At 38.1% G+C, this 15,182-nt stretch overlaps 1 protein-coding gene and 1 long non-coding RNA gene across 4 annotated transcripts in view; one reads left to right on the top strand and one right to left on the bottom strand.

Annotated features, from left to right (window-relative positions):
* slc5a6a (solute carrier family 5 member 6a) overlaps positions 1-6,277 on the bottom strand; it is a 60,946-nt gene extending 54,669 nt beyond the window's left edge. For all 3 annotated transcript variants that reach the window (XM_034003931.3, XM_034003929.3, XM_034003928.3), the window contains exon 1: positions 6,099-6,277. The gene's annotated coding sequence lies outside the window, so the exon portion shown is untranslated. The remainder of the gene's footprint in view (positions 1-6,098) is intronic.
* On the top strand, positions 6,261-9,538 carry LOC131737143 (uncharacterized). The gene is made up of 3 exons (XR_009328716.1): positions 6,261-7,418; positions 8,838-8,937; positions 9,022-9,538. It is a non-coding gene; the product is annotated as an uncharacterized LOC131737143 (long non-coding RNA).
* The last annotated feature ends 5,644 nt before the right edge of the window (positions 9,539-15,182 follow it).

Genomic DNA, 15,182 nt, shown 5'->3' with positions numbered 1-15,182 from the left:
GTCCTGGAATGGCCTAGTCAAAGACCCAATGTAAATCGGATTGAGAATCTTTGGTACGAGTTGGAGAAGGCTGTGCACAAGAAAAATCCTCGGAATATGAATGAACTGGAACAATTTTGCATTGAAGAATGGTCAAACATCACTAAAGAATCAAGCCAAAAGCTTGATTCTTTAGGACAAATAGTCCTAATCGTCTGAAAGAGGTTATTATTAAAAAAAAAAATTCTGTTGGTGCGTATTTTGTTGAAATTTAACCACTTTAAATCACACAACAGGCTTTTTTATTGAGTTTTAAAGTTAAATTTGTTTTATAGAATTGTATTTTTAGTTTGAAATCCCAGAAAACACTTAGCTACCATTATTTAATATTAATGCGTGGAATAGATTAACAATAATAGAATACCTTGTGATATTCTAGCTGCTACTAGCCACATGACTTTGATTACAGGATAATTGTGAGCTCTGATGTCTTATGATCATGACGCTTTGTAGTATTTTTTTTTGTAGTATATATTTTTTTTTCTGTTTTTGGTAACAGAAACAGGGTTGGAGGTGTATCGCATATTTTGAAGATTTTGCTAAGAGTATCATTGTCAAAGTAAACTAATTTTAAAACATTCTTGTCTTTGTAATATATTGTATTGCACATCTCCAGTAAATGCTAATTTGGTTTACATTACTTGTTTCTGTATTTTATTAATGCATTCTAGTCACACGCAATGACACCTCATTTATCCATGGACCTGTTTCCCGAAGCACACAGACAAACAGAGTTCCACTGTGTATGTAATATATATATATATATATATATATATATATATATATATATATATATATATATATATATATATATATATATAGCATATGCCATAGTATTTCCTTGTAACAGGAGTATTTTATGGTCTCCAGGCAACCAACAGGTTACTTACATATGATTATAGATTGACCCCACTACAATAGATTTACACTGCTGGGCTCTGTAGCCAAAACCCTTCCTACACAGTGTTACACTCAGGCATAAAAAACATTCTCTCTCAGTATATAATTAAACAAAGAACAACAGCAAACAACACCCTTGCTGACTGGGATACAGCATTATTTGCTACTCTTAGAAAAGTTTTTAAAACAAAATAAAAAGTCTATAGAGTCTAAAAGCTAATCCCGAAGACTTCCTGGACACTGATTTTTTGGTATGGGGCATGCTTTCCTGGGATACACTGGGTCCCTTGATTACTCAGAAAGGCCGAACGAATGCTGTTTCTTACTTAAGCACTTGTACACTGATGATGACGGCTACTTTCAAGAGAAGTGCTCCCATCCACCGTATCAGAATTGTGCACACATGGTTTGAGGAGCATAACAGACATGGTCACCACAATCCCCAGATCTCAATCCAATTGTCATGTTAGGGATGATTTTGAACAACTAATTTGTCATCACGTTGGCATGAAATATTAACAACTGAGTGGATTAACATCCCTCGATAAACCTTCTAGCACCCAGTGGAGTCAATGCTACATTGTGGTCCTAATAAAGTGCCCAGACAGTGTATAGACATTGTCATAACAAAATCTAGAGTGGACAACATTTGTAGGGCTACTGATTTTCTGTGATCACGGAATTGTGGAAATTAGGCATTGGGAACGGAATTAGGCTTTTGGGGAATGGAATTTTGCAGTGTTGTCTTTTTCACCTTGCAACTGCAGTTTTCAGATTTTTTATTTTTTTTTGCACTACACCCAGCCAAGTTGAGTTAATTCATCATGCGACTTCACTTACGTGTGTCTGCTTAAACTCAACATGGCGGCTGCACCAATGGAAAAAAAATGCAAAGTTTCAGTAAAAGACAGATAAAACATTGTCTGCTATCTATAGGAGGATGGTAGGATACTATTCTGCAAATGTTGCCGTCATTCAATGTGTTGCTGTCATGATTCAATGATCATGTACGAGTCAATAACATTAAGATCATATTGTCAGTTGTAAATACGTAGAGAACAAGATAGCAAAAAAAGACGACGACAAATACAAAGCACTGCATTCATCGATGCTGAAAAACTTAAGACTCTACTGGCAATTAATATAGCTATAATTAGCAATGTTAAACCATGACCGTTTCTCAATTAAATTATATTATCTGACGAAGAAACAAGCTCAAAGCTATTTTTCTAGTTATACATTCCTTAAAGGAAATTGATCGTTTTACTGTGTAAAGTATGTAGTCACTACAATACACACCGTTTGTTTCAAAATAGTTCAGCGTTTACATTAAAAGGGGAGCTATTTAAATTACAGTCGGGTGATACCCAGCAGAGAGCCTGTGTAGAGCAACGTGTCAGTCAATAATAGGTTAATATGTTATCCTGGTTATTGTAATGCCAGTAAAACACTAAACTACATTTGTTGAGTACTGTAAATAGGATACTCTCACGTGACATTGCCGGACTGTTACTAAACTGTTTCATACTGTTATTATAATGCCACCAATAAGCTAAACAGGTCTTTTTAAAACACCTTAATTTGTAGACTAAACTACAGTGCCAGTGGAAGACTATAAATATGATTCTCTCACAAGAGGGCTGGACATTTGTTTTCCTGCTTATTTTAATGCCAGCAATGAGCCAAGTGATGTTTATAAGCATTACGACATGTTTTCAGGTGCTTTACTTACTATTACTGCAACAAGCCTGATTGAAAATCTTTGCTTTAAAAAGAAAAAAAAAAAGTATTAATATTTATTAATTTACTTATTTTAACTAGCAACATTACATGTATGTTCAAATGTCATGTTTAATTATCAATAAAATGATAAAAAGTGGAGAGCCTGAATGAAAGTTTGAATCCTGGTTGTGTGATGAAGCCGGTCTTCGCTGGGGACTCTGGGGGAGCACTGCATTGGCTTTGGCGCTCCCAGGGTTGGTGGGGTGGGATCCGGCTTAGGCCCTTACACACCAGACACGACGCGAACAGCAACGTGAGAAAATCAATAAAACCTATGCTTTTCAATAGCACCCTTCACACCAAAGGCAACACGAATTCCAATGCGAGCAATGAAAAAAAAAAATAGAACCTATTTTTGCAAATTCGTCATGCGACAACTACACAACTGAGCAATCAGAAAACAGCTTCATGTCAGGGCTTGATTTCAAACCACGTGTTTCACTTTCATTCAAAATGGAGGAGAAGATCATACTTGCAGTATCTAATTTTCCTGACCTTTGACAAGAGTCAAAACAATTATTTTTGGTTAAGTGCAGGCCAACAATCTGCAACAGGTCTTCAAATTGGATTGTCGACATACGAAAGTACAGTCTGAATCTGGCACCATCTAATTTTAATTCTTGGACTAATCTATGGAATTCACCTATAGCTGATCTTTTTCTTAGGATGCCGTGCACCCAAATCTGGCGCTTTTGACGTCTGCGGAATAACAGCAGTAATAATAAGAGCTCTTCCTCTTCTCGATCAGCCATTTTCTATTGCGTTTGTTAGTAATCATACTTTCTGAAAGATTTGGCAAATTTCCAGTTGTCGCATCATGTTTGTGATCACTTCTGCTGTGCACTGTGTTTTAGCAGCGAATTTGTCGTGTCGCCCCAGTAAAAATCGCATCGCATCTGGTTTGTGAAAGCCTTTAGACAGTTTTACATCACCGCTCTGCGGCGACTCCCTCAGACGCCAAGTGAGCTTGGGGGTGGAGAGTTGCTGGGCTGGTCTTTGTCCTCCAGAGGCCAGAAGCCTGCGGACATCCCCTCTCGAGTTCCTGGGTGTAAAAAAGACGCCGATTGGCTCGTGGGATCGGAGGACACCCATCGAGCCTCAGGTCCCTGAGCTGTGTGTGGAATCGCCGCAGTGATGGAGAAATAATAATAATAATAATAATAGGGCATTCCAAATTGGGAGAATCGGGGGTAAAATAATTGGAGATTATTTAAAATGTTTTTTTTTTTGTTTTTTTTTTTTAATAATGTACTTATTTTAACTATCAACATTATATTTATGTTCAAATGCCATGTTTAATTTATCAATATATTGCTAAAATAAAAAGTATGAAAAAACAGACTTAGTAATTTTTGAAAAAAGGAATTTTGTTATTCCCCAGAATGGAAAATCAGTACCCCTACATCACAGATACCCTGCTTTGAAAAAATATGTCTAAGCAATGACAAGTCGAGTGGAGCACGGAGACTGGGAGGGAGGGTTTAGTGTGAAATGCTATAAAAACCTTGGAATTCAGAAAAAAAAGAAAATTAGAGGGCTTAAATATGTAGAACAGCCATTTTAATCTAAAATAATTATACATTTTCAAATTGTATAAGTGAGATTAGAAAACATTTCTATCAGTAGAAATGTCAATGAAATGAGCGGGCCTGTAAATTTTAAAAAACGTTGCTTATGACAAATACACATTGTTGTTAATTAATTATATATTTCCAAATGTGGTCCATTGTTCCAAACCTGAAACCGTTATGTACATTATTAACTAGAGAGACATGGTTTTTGCCTAGTTTCTTGTGATTCATTCCTGCACCCCACAACTATCAGGTTAATTACTCGCCAGTTTGATAGAAATCCAATCAGATGTTTTTGGAGATAGAGCAGTAAACCCTACAACAAAGACAGAAATTGTATAGGTCAAGGGCAAGGTCACACGAACCCAATAAATTGCTTACGGATATGTTATACCATTTTAAAGTTTGTAAAGCAAATAGTCACAGAGATATAATAAAGTAATTGTGTGGCAACAAACAGAAACAGAAGGAATCCATATGTACCTACTCAATTCCTAAACACTTGTACCTAGATAGTGCTGTCAGCCTTGCTTTTGAATCAAGAGTTATTTAATGCATTCACATGATCCCAGAAGTATCTGAAATACATTAAAACACCTTCCTTTTTTCATACACACAAGCAAATACACATTTGAAGTTAGGAACCTTTAATGCAGCTTATGATTACAATCTCTCTCAGTGGACAACAAAGCCTACAAAGCCACAAACATTTCAATTAGTGCATAAACTGTATATCAACTCCACAGTTCCTGACTGTCAGCTAATAAGATAACATTAAAAGTTAAATACAGATTTTAGTACTTTCCAGTAACTCAAAGCCTTTGATGGTATTTCATTGTTAAACTGCATCTTTTATATGCCAGTTATGTACTCATAATGCACACATGACTGGCAATCCCACACGAATTAGTGTTGACAAAGGCACCGATTTGTTCCACCCCTAATCAAAAATGTTTTTTGTTCAGTACCCTTCCAATAACTAAAGCGAGATCTACACATCTGTTAATAGATGTGTTTGGCTGTGAATGTGTAAGTAAACGGCACAGTTCAGTTGATTGCAGTTAGTGAATGAATGAATGAATGTGAGAAATCAAACATTTACTGACACACTAACGATAAATAAAAAATCTAAAATGTGTGTTTGTCATTGAAAGTAGTAATTACAGTGAAAATCACAAATTTCAATAAACACAAAAAATAGAATGCAAAAATAAAAAAAAAACATTTCTGCAGACAGCAGCATCTTATGTGAAATGTATGGTTTCACACACACCGCCAGAGTACATCCACAGATATTAAGTTAATTGACTAGGTCCATCATTGTAAGGTCCATGGGATCCAGTATGATCAGTTTTCGAGTGCAGCCGTGGCTGTTAAAAACGGTGTACAGCTACACTGCTAACATTCAATAACAGTTATAAAAAAAGCTTAACACTAGGGTCTAGTTGGTGCAGAAGCAAATTAGTCATACATGCCTTTAACTATTTTTATTACTGTAGTACCAAAACGCCTTTAAAAGGGAAACAAGTGTAGAATATTTATTTTTGGAAAATCAACAAATATGCTGTCAAGTCGCTTACATCAACCACATAAAAAATACAAACATGTCACAGCTGTAGTCTGTATCGTTAAACCTGCTTTGCAGATCAAAATACTCAAGCGCTGGCATCTTATGCCTCTGTTAAAATACAGTTGTCATACTGATAAAATATATGAATCACCGTCTCACCATGCTGTGCCCTCTATACTGTTCTGCCCTGATATATGCAATGTTTTTCATCCGCAATGTCGGTATCCTTCACTCACCTGCGATGTGCGGTTTCTCAGGAAAATGTACCACCACTATTCTCCGTCGATGTTACTCGCTCTCTCTGACAACCTTGCTTGCACTTTTTAACACATGGACCTCCACGCTTCCGTACGTCGCATTGAGATTACATCAGAAAATAGGGGTGGAGTATGATTTAACCAAAAATTTTCAGTATCGGTGGCACCATTTTTTTTAACCAGTATTCCAGAAGAGACACGCCCCAATTAAACTGGTGGGGGGGACGAGTGTGCGGTTTCAACTGAGTGCTGTTATTCGAATACAGACTGAGAGGCTCCAGCTCTGAAGCAGGGAGGGAAAGGAATGCGAGAGAGCAGACAGCATTTAACAAGACAGAGAGAATACCTAATTACTGTATACAAATACTAGTTAATTTTTAACGCAGAATCTAAGGCTGTGTTCACACATGGTCCGTTTAGAGGGTTCGGTACCGCAGTCCGCTTGGGAAACAAACCGTACCGAGGTCCACCTAAAGAGGTCCGTTAGCAAACGCACCGAGTCTGGTTCGCTTGCTAATCGTCAATGTGAACAACTGGACTCCGGCCTTTTGCACATAGGAAATTAACTATATTACAAGGTAACCTGACTCAGAAGTTAATATGTTGAGGGTAGTTTAGTTCATATTCTGCTGTGTGAAGCTAGCAACAATTGCTGGCAACAATAAGCAACTTCCGGTAAAAGTCACTTGTGGAAGGCAATTGTACATATATTGAACAGTAACATACATACAAATTGCTTAGGTATAGTACTGTAATATAATATGGAGATTGGTTTTTAAATACTTTTTCATCTGCGCAAAAATAATTTCATTTTCTTAAAAATATCACAAATTACGCCCTCAATAAAATGTGTATAAAATGCCAATATGTGTGTTCCATTAGTCTTTTGCAATGTATGAAAAATCTAAGGATTTAAACTCAATAAATGGGGGTGCAATGTGAACTAGAGATAGAGATAATAAAAAAAATTAAAAAAATTATATCGTCATTGTAAATGTTGCTGTGCTTTTAGTATAGAGTGGAGAGCTGAAAACAGACACATATCGCCTATTATTCAGCCGACAAACTGGCTGCGTTCTAGTAACTCCTAAAAACCCTGCGTTCGCATGCGGGAGTCTGCCTCTGACGTCACCGTCTGCGTAGACGGAGCTAGGACAGATTTAAGAGGTTTCACAGCACAGTCGACTGAGCAAACGTGGCGACCAACTTCATTGATTTTGCCATTGCACAACAGATAGAAGCAATTGAGGTTCCCTTCGTGCTCCACCACCTTCAACAATTACAGCAACCTCAGAAAAGGTACATTGAAAACGATAGACAGCAGAAATACATTTTGCATTAGTTGTCAGTATTTTATTAGCCAAAGCCTTAATGCAATTAATTAAATGCTACATTTTAAACAAATACATATATGTCCCATAATGATTGTATTTACTATAAGGAGAAACAAAATGTAACAGAAAAGTATAGCAAAATATAATTGTATAAGGTGATGGAGTCCAGTAACCAAACTAGTGTATCCAGTGATACTATTAGTTCACTGACATTCTTGATTAAAATATTTTCTATATATCTGGCTTCTGTGTGGTGTATTTCCTTCTTTGGAAACTGGAAATACACAATGCTAATCAACATTGAGTAGTTCCAGATTAGTGCTGATCAGGTTCTGTGAAACCACCAGTTACTGTTCTGCTTTATGATTATGTCAGCAGCAGTGTGGAGCAGTGGTTAGGGCTCTGGACTCTTGACCGGAGGGTCGTGGGTTCAATCCCAGATAGAGGACACTGCTGCTGTACTCTTGAGCAAGGTACTTTACCTAGATTGCTCCAGTAAAAACCCAACTGTATACATGGGTAATTGTATGTAAAAATAATGTGTAAAAAATAATGTAATATCTTGTAACAATTGTAAGTCGCCCTGGATAAGGGCGTCTGCTAAGAAATAAATAATAATAATAATAATAAATAAATATCTGATGCCCATTATCCAAGTCAACTTACATGGTAAAAACAAAGACTAACATACAGTGCTCTACACATACATTATAGGATAAGGGTAATAACATTAGAAAATACATCAACATACCTCACATTGAATATAGAAGATGATTAAAAAGGTCTACAAGTGTATTCTAAACAGATGCATCGTAAAGAATCATCTAAAGATGGTAAGATTTTGCGTAGTCCTTATGGTCACTGGTAGCTCATTCTACCACTGAGGGGCACGAGCAGCTGGACACCTGCTGCACAACCAATCGACCAGCAGCAGAGGAACGGAAAGGGTGAGAGTGGATATAAGGAAAGAGAAGGGACTGTAGATAAGAAGCAGTGTGGTGAAAGAGAGCGGTGAGTAAGGGGTAATAGGAAACAAGTGTAGGGTATGAAACGGGAGTAGCTGTAGTGTAAAAGGTAGTATTCCAAAATGTGTATCCCCAAAGACATATGTTAGGTGTCATGTAGACACATTCTCATAACACATTGCGATTAAACATTTAACATTTCAAAGCAAAGTGTGTGTGTCCTAACTGTCATTGATGGTATTCTATTATATGCAGCCTGGAGTTAATTGCACCATTACAAGCATAATGTAATATGTTCAATGTTTGTAAATTGCCATCATATTCCTTGTAATATAGTTATGCATGTTCTGTTACTTCATATACATATATATTCCAATTCATACACATATATAATGTAATCCATGTTGTTCTACTTATAGGGTTGTTTCAAAGATCAGAAATTATGTTGCTGAAGTGGTGCCTCACTATACCATAAGTGACTTCCAAAGTAATTTTTGACTTACTCCAGTACAAGTTCAGGTAGGTATTCATATTAACAGATGTGTTGCAATTGACTTCAGAGTAAGGGACATGATTCCCTTTAAACATATAACTATTCTACAGGAGCTGATGGGACAGTTGCAGCCCTTCTACACAGATGTTCAAGGCAGAAAATGGGCATTCCATAATACAGTGCTTGCTGCGCTGTGGACATTGTCAAATCAGGAATCGTACAGAGGCATAGCAAATAGGTTTAATTCAAGTAAATCTGTAATATGTTCATATCTGCATGAGGTGTGTTCACTCATTACAATGCACCTCTCCCACAAGATTTCCTGGCCCACAGGTCATGCCATTCGTGAAGCTGAACAGGGTTTCCAGAGGGCTGGTTTCCCTGCAACACTGTGCAGTCGATGGGTGTCATATATCCTCAGTAAAACCACAACATGTTCCAAACCCTGACATGTACTACAACAGGAAGCAGTTTTATTCCATCAACCTCACCGCTTTCTTTGATAGTAGTGCACGCTTCACCCATGTAAATGTTGGCCATCCTGGAAGCTGGCATAAGGCATGTGTTTACAGGATGACAGAAGTGTACAGCATTCTCCAAGACAATCCACAGTCCCTTCTTCCTGGCGAGCTGCACATTATTGGAGATGCTGCATACCCTCTGTCCCAACACCTGATGATCCCATTCCGTGACAATGGCCACTTGACAGCTCAGCAAAAGAGATACAACCAGAAGCTCTCAACAGCCAGAATAGTAATCGAAAGAGCATTTGGATTGTTAAAGTCTAGGTTTAGGAGACTTAATGGACTACACATGCATTCATTACAGAACCTCAGCACAACTGTCACAGCATGCTGCATCCTCCACAATATGTGCTTAGAGGCACCAGGGAATGTGTGTGTAGAGGATGCCTTAGATCCTGATTGACATGTCTGTGAACAACCAGACATTCGACAAAATGACAACTGTGGCATTGTCAAAAGAGATTGTATTTGTGAATCATTATAATTTGTTCAGTACAATATCTTCTTTCATTTGTGTATTTTCCTATGTTCATCATCCTGATTTCATAGAGATCACAATAGTTTTGACACTAGCCTCTATATGTGTACATGTGTGTTTACCTTGGTTTTCCATTTTATTGGGTGGATTTTGTTTAAAAAGGACCTTGTCGGTCAGAATCTGTTTCAAAGATTCTGTAAAGAGTTTATATTCCATTGTCCAGCCTTCTAACATTTATCATGCATTTTGGTTGTCATGGGTAATTACGTAAATACAGACATACCCTACTCAGACTGATGGAGGTGCATAAACAATACAAACATACAGAAATGAATTCCAAATTAAATATTGATTTATATACAACATATTAAGGTCTGTTTTCCAACAGTGAGATAATGTGGTCCTGTTTCCGGGACATCTCATGAAGTGTACAAGAGATGTCCTTTAAACAGGCCAACATTTCCTCTTCTCTCTCTTCTCTCCTGATTCTGTAGCCTTTGTTCTCTAGCATTTGTCCGTTTGATGACAAGCCTCTCAAGTACTTTAGTGCGCCTCAGTGCACGTTGCTCATAACTGTGCAGAAATGACTGTGTAGGATCTGATTTCTTCTTCCTTTTCCCCCCTGCTTTGAGGTGCGATGTGACTGGTGTGATGGGTGAAGGGTCTGTGTGGGTGTCCACACAGGGACAGGGTGTGCATGGTGCTGGAGAAAGTGTTCTGTGAGGTGGTGCTTGAGGTGGGTCTGTGTCTGTGGGAAACTGGTGTGGAGACGATGGATCCTGATGCAGGTGGTGCACCCACTGTTTCAGACAGGAGATCATCAAGGGCCTGAAGAGGTGACAGTAGAAATGGGCATTCAAACATACTCTGAATCTGTAAGGTTCATTGTACATTTAGAATAAATACCATCACCAAGCATCGGTCAACCTGAGCTTAAGAATATTTAGTATTTAAACAAGGAGCTAAGCTTGATTGAAACTTGGAGTCTGGTTAGATGTGGACATACATTTGAGCAGGTTCTACACATTTGCTGTACACTGCATCTTCAGCATGCTCCCTTTATATGCATCATAAAACATGAATTGTTGTGAATAATGCTGCAGTACAATAAAGCATATCGGAATTGTCGAATCATTACATTTGTTGTGGATGTACTGCAGTTAGTGATAATATAGTGACATTTACAACGTAACTTGTGTACCTCGAAGTACTCCCACGTAATTCTTCCTTCACCCGTCTCTCTGTATTTGTCCTTGGTCCGCTTCTACGTCACAAGCATTTTGTTCCATTTCCTTCAGATCCTTTCCACAGAGAAGGTGTACCCATGTGCCAGGAATTTCATACTGACAGTCTGGTAGAACTGGGTTTTGTTCTTCTTATACAGTTCCCAGGTCTGTTGAGTCAGCTCAATCAATAGCAATGTTGTTTTGGGATCAAACTCTGGGTGACTGAAACATACTGACGATTAAACATGCACACATAACTGGACAATATGAAGTAAAGCAGAAATTAGATTGGGCCACTCACCTCTGGTGGCCCACAGGATCCAGTCCTGTTGTTGTTTTAAACACAGCACAGGTTCTAAACTAGTGCACTGAACCTGTTCAGAGGCAATAGACCCATTTAGAACATATTGGAATGAAGTCCAGGAATGGAATGGATCAAGGGCAAGAGTTCAGTGCTTTTATCTTGTATTCAGATTGACATGTTCATGGTTTATCCCCTATAAGAATGTGGCATTTCTGCAAATGTAATTAGAATGGCAGTACCTTCCAATGGTGGAGCAGTGTTCGGAACCTGGGTACTGCATGTAGGCTCATTTGCTAAAGTAGGAGGAAACACACGACATTTACTCCAATGTCATGAATATAATGTTACCCATCTTTAGGTATACCTGATATACTTTCTTGTCTAGAACAATGCATGTCCTCATAGTAGTTGTAAGACCTGAAGCACAGTAGGACGTTTTATTACCATAGACACCACAGAAGTCTGTTGGAGATGTACCATCCACTATTATGTCAGCAACATACTTTAAATACATTTCCAGACATTTAGGTTATGAAAGGGGATTATGAACAAACACAAGTGAACTCTCCCTACAATACAGTTTAGAAACATGCACACACATAACTCACCTTTTGGTTGCACTCTGCTCTGGCTCTTCAGTACATCATTGAAAAGCCTACTGACATATTCAAGATCTGCATGAAATAGGATGAGCAAAGATTAGTTGATATATAACTGTGGCATTACATTAAATCAGAATATGTATTGTATCAAGAGGAGCTAACATGTCTGGTAAAAGGTGTTTAAACAAATACCAATGCAAATGCACAAGAACAAAAGGTTGTTGTAGTTATTGTATTATAGGGTTGTGAAGATGACAGATGCTCTCTGTAAAACATTTAATCATGTTGCCTTATAACAGCTTTCGGATGTCTTCAAGAACATATTTGTTGTAGTAGTTATAGTGCCAAACCAAACATGAACGCACAACATCACTGATACACATAATGTAAGTTTCAATAATGCATTAGTGCAGCAGTGTGGAGTAGTGGTTAGGGCTCTGGACTCTTGACCGGAGGGGTGTGGGTTCAATCCCCACTGGGGGACACTGCTGTTGTACCCTTGAGCAAGGTACTTTACCTAGATTGCTCCAGTAAAAACCCAACTGTATAAATGGGTAATTGTATGTAAAAATAATGTGATATCTGTATAATGTGAAATAATGTATAATGTGATATCTTGTAACAATTGTAAGTCGCCCTGGATAAGGGCGTCTGCTAAGAAATAAATAATAATTAATAAATGGGGTTTAGTTTATTATCAGTATCAATATTTCGTACTTGACTGAATTCTTTCCTTTTCTGCAGGTGTAACCAGCAATGTAATAGTTGCCACGCCATCACCAGGGTAGTGGCTGCCACTACCATAGCTTTTATACACACAGGTGGGTTGAATGAATCACTCAGGTCAACAATGTGGCATTATCACACTTTAACCATTCAGGTATATTATTAAATGTGATAACTATGGATAACTACTTTCACAGGAGAAAGCTTATGTACTTTCATATCTGTTCTGAAAGTGACATTTAGCTTACAACATTAGCACATATTTTATATGTGTATGTATGTGTAAATTACACCAAATACATTCCAAACCAACAGTTAACTGGTAAGGGCATCATTTGAGGTCTCTTTGTAGTTTAATCAATAGGCAGCAATAAGAACAGGAACACTATACATGTCATTTAATAAACTAGAGCAATGTAACCTGCTCTACAAACTGTATTGGAAATACCTGCATAAATAAACACATACATATATACTGTAACATTGTCATGTCTGTGAAGCAGTGTTAATTCCTAATACAGGTTTATTTGAAAATAAAAGAAACAGGGGATTCCTGTGGGGCCGCAGCAACAAATAGCCTGGACAGCAGCAGGACAAAATAAGACAGACAAGACAAACGAACTGGACAGACAACAAATCCTGCATTGCTACAGTTGTCCGGATCATTATTATTATTTTATTATAGGTCTGTTCAAGCAATTTAAGTTATGTACATCGGTTTTACTAGTTACGTTCGAGAATTAAATGCAAACGCATACTATATGCACATATATGTCATTTACAATAATGAGTTGTAATTTATACAATCTGTTTTCACATGTATTTCACACCCTCATACTAGGTGGCGGTATCCCGTTCACTAATCCTGCACGTGGCTCTCAAAGCCCCTCTTGCACTCCTCTATTGTTTATAGTACGGGCCTGCTTCAGCGCAGCAATCTGCAGCGTATGCGCAGGCTCCCCGCCCAGAGCATGCGTGACCTCTGTTGTCAGTTGCGGCTGCGGCAAGCAGTTTGCCTTACTGGGACAGGTTTTGCGCGCAGACCCACGTCACTTGATGCGAACATCCTGCGCTACTAGAACGCAGCCACTACCCATGTACAGGTGTTGTGAAATATCTTGCATCCCTCGCCCTTCAGGTCTCTTTCGAACGCTTCCTTGCTTTCTCACGTCACGTGCAGGCGCAGCTACGGAAGAGCCATAGGGCCATGACAGAAAATTCGACTTTAAAAAAACGAAATTTCGCTATTCTACATACGACCTGAGTCTGGAACAGGCGGAGCTCTGAACTCCTGTTGACAGCACTGCTGTTTGAACATCAAATCAATAAAAAGCGTCTGTATAAAAATTGATCATTTATACACCATAGACAAAATGTCTCTTCGAAAAAGTACATACATGTTTAGAGCAATGCAAATGATTTATATCTGTTAAGTATTATAATGACGTCACCAAGTTGTCACTGTCATTCATGTATGAAGAACGTATTTCAAAGGTCATTTCATTTTTTTATATATGTGTGGACACATATCTAAAATAAAGAATGTTTTGCACCAGTGCGTTTTACACACCTGCCCTCACCCGCACCTGTATAGTTAATTATGGATGTCCTTTCTATGTAAAGAACGCCTTGGAAAATATGAAATTATCTTGGGGCAATACGTTTTTCATATGGAAATGACAGCTGTAATAAACCAGTGGGTGACGTCATTTCAATAGTTAATACAGGTATGTAAATCGTATTGCCCTAAAGCTTTAACCATTTCCTGTAAGAGATACAAATCTATTACGAAACATGTCGCTTTAGCCTCTATTCATTAAAGTGTCGGAGTTCAGAATTTGTTCACAAATGTTTACTGAAACTTCGTGCTTACATTTTTTCTTAAGTGATTCAAAATTTTATTTTGAAAAACTGTCATTTCAGATTTTCCACCTGTTTTATACACAAATTAAGGATGCTTTACATGTGGACCACCTTAAAAGCAACCTAATTTGAATGAAAGTTGCCGGAGTTGCTGAAGTTTTTTCAGTAACATGGCATGAAAGAGCAGGCTACATGAAGCACACAGATCTAGAAGGGGAGGGTGAAAGCCGCACCAACACAAAATTGCACAGACGGGGCACTAAAGCAATGCAAAACGTCTTGAGAAATCTCTCGTCTACACAATACAAATAATAATTATGAGTTTTCATACTTTAATTGTGTGGTACAGTTTGCAAGACGTTGCTCACCGATTTACTGTCCTCATAGGGCAGGACTGTCTTTGTCCATGAGCATTTTGATTGATTAAAAGATATGCAAATTCCCAGTAAACATGCTAACATTGGCCCTACCTTGGCCCGATGTCAGACAGTACGTTGGCCCAACATAATTTTACTCATCGGCCCAATGTTGGCCCAACAACACTGGCC

Source organism: Acipenser ruthenus, chromosome 5 (assembly GCF_902713425.1).
Source record: "Acipenser ruthenus chromosome 5, fAciRut3.2 maternal haplotype, whole genome shotgun sequence".
Classification (NCBI taxonomy): Eukaryota; Metazoa; Chordata; class Actinopteri; order Acipenseriformes; family Acipenseridae; genus Acipenser; species Acipenser ruthenus.
This window is presented reverse-complemented; position numbering and strand designations above follow the sequence as displayed.